Source organism: Acomys russatus, chromosome 19, assembly GCF_903995435.1.
Source record: "Acomys russatus chromosome 19, mAcoRus1.1, whole genome shotgun sequence".
Classification (NCBI taxonomy): Eukaryota; Metazoa; Chordata; class Mammalia; order Rodentia; family Muridae; genus Acomys; species Acomys russatus.
In genome coordinates, this window is record NC_067155.1 from 9382236 (window position 1) to 9394937 (window position 12702).

The 12702-nt window shown below is 37.8% G+C and overlaps 2 pseudogenes; one reads left to right on the forward strand and one right to left on the reverse strand.

The window, feature by feature from the left end:
• Nucleotides 1-1188: 1188 nt before the first annotated feature.
• LOC127203571 (vomeronasal type-1 receptor 4-like) lies at nucleotides 1189-2110 on the forward strand (annotated as a pseudogene).
• An 8955-nt stretch (nucleotides 2111-11065) lies between these two features.
• LOC127203562 (vomeronasal type-1 receptor 4-like) lies at nucleotides 11066-12010 on the reverse strand (annotated as a pseudogene).
• Nucleotides 12011-12702: the final 692 nt, after the last annotated feature.

Genomic DNA, 12702 nt, shown 5'->3' on the forward strand with positions numbered 1-12702 from the left:
AAGCTCTGGGTCATCATCTAAGGAGCCATATTAAAATATCATTGGATGAACACATGTTAATCCCACATAAACAAACATCTGTTATAACCATAATCAGAAAAGTACATTAAGACAGAATACAGGGTAGTGATCTCTTTGGATCTGGATTAATTCATTTAATACAATACTTTCTATTTTGTTCAGTATCCACTCCCTCTGCAGTGGCAACATGTAGAGAAAAGCAGCTAGTATCTAATAGTCTGTAAGGTCTAAGAATATTTCCAAATGTATTTTAACTTCCTCACAGTTCATTCGGCCTTATGGAGAGATGGAAGCACCAACCAAAGAACACACAGGCACCAGATATAGGTCCTCAACACACATGAAATGGATGCTCAGTTTGATCTTCTTATGAGTCCCCTAGTAGGTAGAGTGGCTTCTGTCTATTTATTCTGTTGCCTGCTGTCAATCACTTTGCCTTATCCAGGCTGCCTTGTCTGGCCTCAGTGGATGACGATGAACTCAGTCCTTTTAGGACATAATGTACCAAGGTGTGTGTGTGTGTGTGTGTGTGTGTGTGTGTGTGTGTGTGTGTGTTTGGTGTTGTTGTGCTCCCCTATTCTGAGGGCAAAGGGACGACAGATAGGAGGAAGTGCATGAGAGAAGGAACTTGAAGACGACTATGGAGGAGGCTATGACCAGGAAGTAAAGTGAATACATAAATTAAAAATTATTTATGTTATGTTTAATTTAAAAACTAAAATAGTTTCTTTTAATTATTAATGGGATCTTGTTATACAGCATTATTGGCAATTATCAATAAATTCTGAACGTCTTACATCATGTTTGTTTTTATTATTATTTATTTATAATTTTCACTGGTCAACATCAAGTCAGCTTCAATGATTCATTCTGTGTAAAAGTTTTTGTCTCTTCTTCCATCATTATGTACATTATAAGTATTGAGCAATATCACAGTTAAAACATGAAAAATAACCATTCTTACAAAGAAGTTCTGGAAGAGGTGTTTAAATGTGTCTCTTCTGGCTTTGTACTCAGGAGTATAAAGGACCATCTGTTTCAGTCTCTCAGTAGTTCCATGGATTAATAGATTCTTCTATCACCCCAACCTGCAATCATTGGCAGTTATTCATTAAACCAGAGAAACTGTGTGGATATACACTAAAGGAAATTGTGCTAAATCACAAAATGAACTTCTGGAATCTGGCAATCAAAATTGTTTTCTTATCACAAACAACCACTGGAATTTTGGGAAAATTTTCTCTTTTGTTCTGCTATCTAGGTCTTTACTACAGAGAATGCAAACTGAAGCCCACAGATTTGATTCTCATGCATCTAATGGCAGCCAATGTCTTGATTATCCTCTCTGCAGGAGTTCCTCAAACAATGGCAGTTTGGGGATATAAGAAGTTCTTGACTGATTTTGGATGCAAGTTCATATTGTACATTCACCGAACTGCCCAGAGTGTGTCCATAAGAACCACATGTCTCTTGAGTGTGTTCCAGGCCGTCACCATCAATCCTAGGAAATTATGTTGGAAGGATCATAAAGCCAAAGCTGAGAAGTACATTGGATGCTGCATACTTATTATCTGGCTTTTGTATTGTTGATAAATTTCATTTTCTTTGTGTACATATTTACCAACATAAATACAAAAAACATAAAAAGAAAGCGAGATTTTGGACACTGCTCCACTGTAGGGAGTGATAAAATTTGTGAGTTGCTCTATGCAGCATTGGTGGTGTGTCCTGAAGTCGTCCATTCTGGGTTCATTGTGTGGTCCAGTGGCTCTATGATTGTCCTCCTGTTCAGACACAAGCAGGTGGTTCAACACATCCGCAGCACTCATAATTTCAGCAGAACTTTCCCTGAGTCCAGAGCCACCCACAACATCCTGTCTCTGTTGTCTATCTTTCTGGTTTTTTTTGTATTCTATCCTCCTTCTTAAGAGGCTGCATTGCTCTGTTGCCTAAACACAATTGGTGGCTAGTAAACATCACTCACTTCACTTATCTTTGTTTTCCCTCATTTGGACCTTTTGTTCTTATGAATCATTACTCTGTCATGCCCAGACTCAGTTTGTTCTGGATAAGGAATAACCCCTCTTAATCATATTTTAATTATTTAAGTGATATGTCTTGCTTGGTATCCAATGGTTAATTCACACTCTTTCCTCAAAATGTCAATACAGAGACTTGAATATGTGGGTGAGACTTTGTCTTTGAAAGGTTAGAAAGATGACCATACAAGTTTTTCAGCTTGTTGACTTAGCAGCTGACAAAAGCAGACCATATTGCCCAGGGGTCCCGCTCAAACTAAGGCACTAGCCAAGGACAATACAGGCAGTAAACTTTAAGCCCCTACCCAGATCTAGCCAATGGTCTGAACATTCTCCACAGTTGAGTGGAGAGTGGGACATGACATACTCACGTACTCTGGTGCCTCACCTTTGACCATGTCCCCTGGAGGGGGAGACCTGGTGGCACTCAGAGGAAGGACAGCAGGTTGCCAAGAAGAGACTTGATACCCTATGAGCATATACAGGGGGAGGTAATCCTCCTCAGAAACAGTCATAGGGAAGGGGAATAATAGAAATATGGGGGGGAGGGAAGAATGGGAGGATACAAGGCATGGGATAAACATTGAGATGTAATAAGAATAAATTAATAAAAATTTTAAAAATATATATAAAAATAAAATAAAGTCTCAAATAAAAAAAAACAGACCATATTATTTGATTCTCACTTGTGTCAACTTGCAGCTGTGAGAGTCTTCTCTTTGCCCAAATGATAAGCAAAGAGGTCAGTAAGAACTCTGTCAATAATACTAAATTTCTTGTGGTGTTCAAGCAGGGCAGCTTGGATGCTTTTGGCTATCACATTCAGCTTTTGGGGCCAACATTCTATCTGCAAGGAAAACTGTAATCATGTCGGGCCATGAACTTCTTTTCCAGAAGGCTGTAGTACCATCACAACTGCACCAGTCCTGTAAAAAATTAGAATGATGGTTTTGACATTATTTTGAAGATTTCTTGCTAATATTGTAGTGAGAATTTTTTTATAATCATGCTTAATTGATTATAAACTTTATTTGTCATTGTTCCGTCTTTATCTGTTTGGCATAATAATAATGCTAACCTCAACAAAAAATATTTGGAGAAATTAATACAGCTATTATGGAGGTCAGTTTTGGGATTTGCTGAAAAGCTAAAAATTGGAACTATGATTAGATTGAAGTATTAAAATCCTGGGCCTATACCCAGTAAACTCTGTCTCATACCATAGAAATATTTGAATATCGATTATCCTTGCTACTTTATTTATTGTAGAAATGAAATGGAGGCTTGCTAACTATCATAAACAGGAAAATACAACATTCAATACTTTTCATATATAAAATGTACTATATCGACTACAGGGAAAGGTGGAATCACAACATGTGTAGAAAAATTGATAGACTGATAATGGATAACATTAAGCCAGGTCACACAAACTCAGGAATAAAAATGTTTACATGTCCTCCAGTTGTTTTAAAGAAAGAGAATACCAATCACTTAATTTTAGTAATAAAGATTCAGGATCTAGGATGCTGGGGTAAAATCCTACTAACTCAGAAAGGCAGTCAAAGTACCCAACTGAATTTAATTCTCAGCTAATGTCCCAGATGGAAAAGGCAAACTAGGTCACATGACATCCCAAGAGTAGAAAGCCAAAAGCTTAAAACCAAAGAGTTATTTCTCCTTCTCCATGTTGTCTCTTTTTAAAGTTTTCTGTAATTTATTTAATTTTTGTATATATACAGTTATATTATAACACATATATACAATAGATTACCCATGGCAAGAAGAACTATGACACAATCAGGAATTATATAAATGTTACATTCCTAGTGTTCCAGCTTTTTGTATTTGACAACCTTGAAGAAGACATCTTTCCTATCTTGAGGCATCTAAATTTCTGAATAGAAACCAATCACCATCACATATTGTAATTATCCACTTATCATACCTATCTAGACCTAAAATCATCTTAACCCCTAAAAAATTAAACTTCATTGTAAACCTAAGCTACCTAGTCTTCAACTCCCTCAGAGACTTGAGCATTCATTTCCCATTCCAATTTTCAATATGCCTAGAGCTATTCCAGATATTTAGATGATGAATATAATGTTGTGTGATGCAATGTCTGAGTTTGTAAATGGAAGTCCCAATATATGATGAGATTCATTATTTTGTGAAACTTACATGTTCTAATAGCGAAGATCAAACATCAAGTGGATACCATGCTATGCTTATGTCTCCCCGTCTTGGCAAAGTACATGACTGCCCAGATAGATGAAGCTGTAACCCATTTTTCTTGCCTGTCTATTTTACACATTTAATACATATAATCCCAATGAAAAACCACATCTCATTCTTTACAGAAACAAATAAAAATAATTCTAAAATTTCTATGGCATCGAAAAAGACCCTAGTTAGCCAAAGCAATCTGTATCAATGTTGTAGGCATTACCATTCCAAACTTAAGAAATACTATAAAAGATATAATATTGAAATTATAGGAGGATCCAAGATGGTGGCAAGCAGTGTAGAAGCAAGAATCCAGGTGAGTACTTTGACATCAGCCTGAGTGGCAGAGTCAGCAAACAAGAGAGGACTTAGTATATGTTCAAGTTTGGTAGTGGGAAGTTGGTGTAGAAAAAGATCCATGGAACTGAGAGAGAAGGCATAGGAATAATTGTATAACTAAGGGGTGAGTGGGAATGACAGAAGTGTTCCTAACTTTGTCCAAGTTCCTGATGATTCTTACTGTGATTTAATTTCCCAACTGTGGCTGACTGAGGGTACAACAGACATTGCAGGCAATCTGTAAAGGTGCTGATGGATTATTGTAATAAATCATTGTGAAAATTCACTTTACCCTACATCACATATACTGTCAGGAGGAGAAGGGCGAGGAGGAGGAAAAAGAGGAGGAGGAGTGAATTCATCATGATTTCATTCCCATAGTGGACATTTAAATGGAATTATAAGAAGCTCACAGTCCTGTGTAGGTCAAGTATGGTATCTGTTTCTGAATTCAAATGTATTTTAATTTGACACCTCACTTCTCTTCTGCTTTTAGAGGCATTAGTAACTGATTCTGTGTTTAATGGTCATTGGTAGAATGACTGGTTTGAAACCCCTTCCATTTGAACTTGGAAAGGCATCATGGAAGAGACGTTGCACTATAAGTATTGTGCAAGGATAGCTAAGACTAAATATGTCCTTACTTAACTGTTCTTGGTTAGGCATACTCTAAATGTAAGCAGAATCTGATTGACCAAAGTAAATGTTTCTGACTCTATAGCGTAGATGATGAAACATATAGTAAAATATGTTTGGTATTTGTATTTGCTATTGTGAAGAAAACTTGCTCATATATTTTCTGTTTGTCTGGAGTGTTTTCAAACTGTAAATACTGCCAATCTAAAAGCAGGTACTTAGTGCTATGAATTTTCTTCTTAGCACTGTTTTCAATGTATCCCACAAATTTGAGTATTTTGTTTCTTCATTTTCATTGAATTTCAGGAAGTCCTTAATTTCTTTCTTTCTTTTTTCCCTGACACAGGTGTCATTAAGTAGAGAGTTGTTTAGTTTCCATGTATGTGTAGGCTTTTTTTATTATTGTTGTTGTTGAAGTGCAGCCTAAGACCATGGTTATCTGATAGGATACAAGGTATTATTTCAATACTCATTTATCTGTTGAGGCTTGCTTTGTGACCCAGTATGTGATCAATTTTGGAGAAGGTTCCATAGAGTGCAGAAAAGAAGGTATATTCCTTTTTGTTTGGGTGAAAGGTTCTGTAGATATCTGTTAGGTCCATTTGATTCATGGCATTGGTTAATGATCTTATTTCTCAGTTTAGTTTCTGTTTCAATGACATATCTTTCAGTGAGAGTGGGGTATTGAAGTCTCCCACTATTATTGTGTGGGAATAGATGTGTGGTTTAAGCTTCATTAATAGATCTTTTACAAATGTGGGTGCCCTTGTATTGGTAGCATAGATGTTCAGAATTGTGATGTCATCTTGGTTGACTTTATCTTTGATCAGTATGAAGTGTCTTTCCTCATTGCTTTTGATTAATTTTGGTTGAAAGTTGGACATTAAAATGGCTAAGCCTGCTTGCTTCTTGTGACCATTTTCTTGGAATATTTTTTCCAGCCTTTTACATTGAGGTAATGTCTATCTTTATGGGTGAGATGTGTTTCTTGAATGTAGAAGAATGTTGGATCTTGTTTATGGACCCATTCAGTTAGTCTGTGTCTTTTTATTGGAGAATTGAGACCATTGATGTTGAGAGATATTAATGACCAGTGATGTTAAGAGTCTTAATTTTGATGTTGGTTCCAGTAAAGCCTTTGTGTGGTTGTGTTTTTGCAATGGTGTTGTTATCTATTTCCTGTGTAGTTTTGGTTGTAGCTTGTCCCTTTGGGGTGGAGAGTAGATCTGCATGGAAGATGAGGAACTGGAAAGAGTAGAGAAGGGGAAGATGTAATCAGGAATAATGTATGAAATAGAATCTATTTTCTTTTTCCATTTATCTATCTATCTATCTATCTATCTATCTATCTATCTATCTATCTATCTATCTATCTATCTATCTATCTATCTATCTATCTACCTATCCATCTACTTTACAACATGGTCCCAGTCCCTTCCCTCCTCTCCTTCAAGTCCCACCCTCATGCCCTGTCCTCCCAATCCCCCAATTACTTATTCTCCTTCTCATAAAAGGGGAGGCCACCATGGGTAGCAACCTACCCTGGCACCTCAAGTATCAGCAGGACTAAGCGCTTCCTCTGCCACTGCAGCTAGACAAGGCAGCCTAGCTAGGGGAAAGGGATCTAAAGTCAAGCAACCAAGTCAGAGACATCCTTTGCTTCCACTGTTAGGGGACCCACATCATGATGAAGCTTTACATCTGCTCCATATGTGTAGGACGTCTAGGTTCTGCCCCTGCATGCTCTTTGGTTGTTGGTTCAGTCTCTGTGATACCCCCTGGAGCTAGGTTAGTTTACTCTGTAGGTCTTTAGATGGTGTTTATGAATCCTCTGGCTCGCTCAATCCTTCATCGGGCTATTCAGTTTGTTGGTGTGTAATTTCTTGAATTCTTTATGCATTGTGGATATTACCCCTCTGTCGGATGTTGGGTTCATGAAAATCTTTTCCCATTCTGGAGCCTGCTGTTTTGTCCTATTGACGGTGTCTTTTGCCTTTCAGAAGCTTTTCAGCTTCTTTCTCTCTTTGTTTTTGAATGCTCTTTTTAAATATTAATTTATTTCTTCATTCACTTTACATCCTGATTGTAGCCCCTCACTCCACTCCTCCTGATCCCACCATTACTGCCTATTCCCCCCATTCCCACTCCCCTATTCCTTAGAAAAGGGAGCCCTTACAACTAACCCATCCCAACTAATCAGGTCTTCTTCCCCTGTCACCTTGGGAGGCAGTCTCACTAGGGGGGAGTGGTCAAAATGCAGGCAACACAGTCCATGTCAGAGACATTCCCCCACTCCCCTTACTAGTCCACATGAAACCTGAGCTGCCTGTCACCTTCGTCTGTGTAGGGGACCTGGGTCAAGTCTATTCATGGTCCTTGGTGCTTCAGTCTCCTCAAGCCTCTCTGGGCACAGATGAGTTGGTTCTGTCATTCTTCTTGTGGAGGTCCTCTCACAACCAGGTCCACAAGACTTCCCTATACTTTACCAAAGGTTTGGCTTCTGCTGGGTGTAGCCTTCCAGAGGCTAACTATGATAGGTTCTTGTCTGTGAGCATAGCAGAGTATCATTAAGCGCCAGGTGCTGGCATACTAGAATTCGCAGACCCAAAGAAGATAAGTAACAAGGAGGACCCAAGAGAATATGTTTAACTGTTACTCAGAATGGGAAATAGAATAGATAGCAACAGCGGCTGAAGAGAAGGAACAAGGTAGGAGAAGGGATGCACAGAAATGAGGGTGGATATCAGACATGGGGAGAGTGGAGAAAAAGGACCTATGGAGCGAAGTGCAGAGAAGCTATGGACAGAGGTAGCTCTGTGACAAGCTGGAGATACAGGACAGGGCAGGCTTCCGGGAGGATGTGAGCATGACTGTAGCTGAGATTCCTAGAGGGACATATCGTGGAGAGTGAAGAAGACAAACTCTAACTGGAAAGGACTCCTAGTGGAGGGAGGAGGACACCAAACCACCCACAAAACCTCTTAGAGCCAAGGTTTGGGGAATGTCCAATCGAACACCTGGCCCAACCTGAGACCCTATAGCAGAGATCTTTTCAGTTTTTTTTTTTTTTAGTTCCAATTTTTTTATTGTTGATCTTAGTGCCTGAACTGTTGGGATTCTGTTCAGAAAGTTGTCTCTTGTACCAATGAGTACAAGGCTATACCCCAATTTCTTTTCTATTGGATTTAGTGTATCATGTTTTATGTTGAGGTCATTAATCTATGTGGAACTGAGTTTTGTACAGGGTGATGACTATGTATCTAATGGCATTCTACTACATGCCAACATCCAGTTAGAACAACACCATTTGTAAAATATGCATTCTTCATTCTATTGTACGTTTTTGGCTTGTTTGTCAAAAATCAGGTGTAAATGATTGTTGTGGGTGTTTTTCTGGATCAACCCCTCTGTTTTTATACCAATACCATGCAGATTTTATTACTATTGCTCTGTAGTACAGTTTAAAATCAGAAATGGTGATACCTCCAGAAGTTCTTTTATTGTACAGATTTCTTTTATCTATCCTTGTTATTTTTCCATATGAAATGGTTAATTGCTTTATCAAGTACTATAAAGAATTATTTTGCAATCTTAATGGGGATTGTATCAAATTTTTAGGTTGCTTTTGGTAAAGTGCCCATTTTTACTATGTTAATCAAGGTTTTTGTTTGTTTGTTTGGGTTTTTTGTTTTGTTTTGGTTTGTTTTTGGTTAGGAGACTTTTATTAACTGCTCCTATTTTGAAGGGATTGCAGGTATATTTAAACTGTTCACCTGGTCTTGATTTAATGTTTATAAGTGTTATCTATCAAGAAAATCATCTATTTTATTTAGATTTTTAATTTTGTGGAATACAGCTTTTTAAGATAAAACCTAATTACTTTTTGCATTTATTCACTGTCTGTTGATACACTCCACTTTTTATTTCTGGTCTTTTTAATTAGGAAACTGTCTCTCTGAATTTTTGTTAGTTTGTAGAAAAGTTTGTTTATTTTGTTGATTTTCTGTAAAAAGAAATAACACACCGCTTGGTTTTGTGGATTATTTGTATTGTTTTTAATTTATTGATTTCAGCCCTGAGTTGGATTCGTTCCTGCTGTCTACTCCTCTTTGGTGTATTTGCTTTTATTTTGTTCTAGAGCTTACAGATATGCTTCTAAATTTGTAGTTTTAGAGCTCTCTAATTTATTTAATAAGTCACTTAGTGCCTTGAAGGTGCTATGAACTTTCCTATTACCACTACTTTCACTGTGTCCCATGAGATTAGGTGTGTTGTTGCTTTATTTTCTTTGAATTCTTGAAAATCTTTAATTTCTTGCATTATTTTCTCCCTGTCTCAGTGGCCATTGCTTAAAGGATTGTTCACTTTCCTTGAGTTTTTAGGCTTTCTGTTGTTTCTTTTCTTGTTGAATTTCACCTTTAATATATGGTGATCTGATAAAAATACAAGACGTTATTTCAATTTCCTTATATCTGTGGAGGATTGCTTTGTGACCAACTATATGGTCAAGTTTGGAGAAAGTTCCATGAGATGCTTTGTGTCTGCATGGAATATTCTTTAGATATCTATTAGGTCCATTTGATTAATAATACTGGTTAGTTTCTTTATTTGTTCATTTAATTTCCGACTCTCTTCCCTGTCCATTGGTGAGACATTGCTATTATTAATGTGTGAAATTTGATGTGTGATTTAAGCTTTAGTAATATTTCTTTTATGTATGGGCATCCTTGCATTTGTGGCATAGATGTTAAAAATTGAGATGTGATCTGGGTGGATTTTTCCTGATAAGTGTGAAGTGTCCTTACTAATCTGCAAACAAACAAACAAACAAACAAACAAACAAAAAACCATTCTGTTAAGGGAGCTCCTTATGAGAGTATACGTTATTTTTCTCTTTTTTAAAAATTTTTATTAATTTATTCTTGTTACATCTCAATGGTTATCTCATCCCTTGTATCCTCCCATTCTTCCCTCCCTCCCATTTTCCCCTTATTCTCCTCCCCTATGACTGTTCCTGAGGGGGACTTCCTCCCCCTGTATATGCTCATAGGGTATCAAGTCTCTTCTTGGAAACTGGGACAGAGGGGAGGACATCCTTTTGGGACTCTAAATGAGAGAAGCATGGGAGAATAGCAAAGTAGAAGGATCCAGAGGGTCCTAGAAACCTACAAGTAGAACATTATGATAGCCAGATTTGGGCCCAGGGGTCCCGCTCAAACTAAGGCACCAGCCAAGGACAATACAGGCAGTAAACTTTAAACCCCTACCCAGGTCTAGCCAATGGACAGGACATTCTCCACAGTTGAGTGGAGAGTGAGGTATGACTTTCACACGTACTCTGGTGTCTCATATTTGACCATGTCCCCTGGAGAGGGAGACCTGGTGGCACTCAGAGGAAGGATAGCAGGTTACGGTATTTTTCAAGGTCTGTACTGTGATGCTTTCCCAGAATTGCTTCCAGCCACTGACATGATGTCAAGAACCCTTAACTTGCATAATTGTAGTAGGCATGAGAGCTCTCTTATGGAAGGAATTTGGCATTTTGCAAGGTCTGTACCATGATGGAATTCAGCATTGTTTTCACCCTCTGACAACCTCATCAATTGTGCACTTCTGCGTCTCTCTAAAATCTGGCATTGGCTTCTGTATTCATAATAGCCAGAAACTGGAAACAACCTGAACGTCCATCAATAAATAATGGACCAAGAAAATGTGGTATATCCTATAACGGAGTCATACTCACCTCTTAAAAAACGAGATCACAAAACTGCTAGAGATGACACAAAACACCATTTACATACTTAGAATAAGATTAAGTGACTTTTATTCCTTGTGCAGATGAAACTTTGTCTGCACATGTTGATGTAATGATTCATAAGAACAAGGAGCTCAAAAGATGGAAAACACAGAGAAATGAGGTGATTAATATTCACCAGCCACCAACTGTGAGTATACAAAAGAGCAATGCAGCCTCGTCAGATGGAAGAAAGAGTATAAAAAGCCAGAAAGGTCCACATCAGAGCCAGGATGTTCTGGGTGGCTCTCAACTCAAGGGAATTTCTGCTGGAATGATGAAAGTTCCTGATGTGTTGAACCCTCTGCATGTGTCTGAACAGTATTGCAATCATGGAGCTGTTAGACCAGGCGATGAGCACAGAGAAAAATAATTCAGGGCACATCACCAGTGCTATATAGAGTAACTCACTGATTCTATCATTCTCGTCAATACAGCAGTATCCAAAGTCCCGTATTCTTGTCTCATTTTTGTTATTCATTTTGATAAATGGGTACATGAAGAAAATGAAATGTATCAAGATATACAAGACACATATGAGGGAAACAAAGCAGCCAGTGTACTTTATAGCTGTAACTTTATGATCTTTCCAACAGGATGTCCTGGGACTGATGGTCATGGCCTGGAAAAGATTCAAGAGGCAGGTGGTGCAAATGGACACACTTCAAGCAAACCCTTGAATGTACAGTAAGAGTTCGCATCCAAAGTCAGTCAGGAACTTGTTCAGTCCCCAGACTGCCATTGTTTGAGGCAATCCTACAGAGAGAGTGACCAAGGCATTGGCAGCCATTAGATGCATGAGAATCATATCCGTGGGCTTCAATTTGCATTCTTTATAGTAATGTACTAGATAGTAAAACACAAGAGAGAAATTGCCCAGGATTCCAGTTGTAGTTTGTGATAAGAAAGCAATTCCGATTGTGAGGTTCCAAAAGCTCACTGGGTGATTCATCGCATTTTCCTTTACAACATACCTCACAGTGCACATATTGGTTCTTATGAAAACCATGAAGTTAACTCATAGATGAGGCACTCACAATGACGTGATAAACAATTAAAAGTGACAGGCAATATAAACAAACATAATGACAAACTTCTCAAATTATTCTTAAATTTGCTATTTATGTTGTAAAAGAAATAGATTTCAATGATAGCCATAAAGCTTAAATAAAGCAATTATTTTTCACCACCATAATATTTTATTGACTATTTGGGATTTTCCTATAATTCATCCTGATTACATTCACTTCCCAATCTTCCCAGCATCCTCTTCTTATAGCTTTCTCCAAAGAAAAGAAGAAAAGATAGTAAACACTGAAAATATCAATCCCAATATGTGTTACCTATATACTTCCTGGAGATTGGTAAGTTTTATTTTATGAAGCAATTCTTGATGCATAGATCATCTAAAAGTCAAAGATAAGTAATGAGAAATGAATAATACCATCAGAATATAGATATATTCTGATGGCAGGGCAAAGGTTCCTCTATCTTTTCTCAGCTGGAGCCATCTTTGATTTAACATAATATTGGATAAAATTGCATCTCCCTTTCGTACCCCCTGGACAAAATGCCCATTGGGAAAGTACATAACCCCGTTCTATATGGTGTGGGTCAAAAGTTCCCACAGACTTTATGATTTGG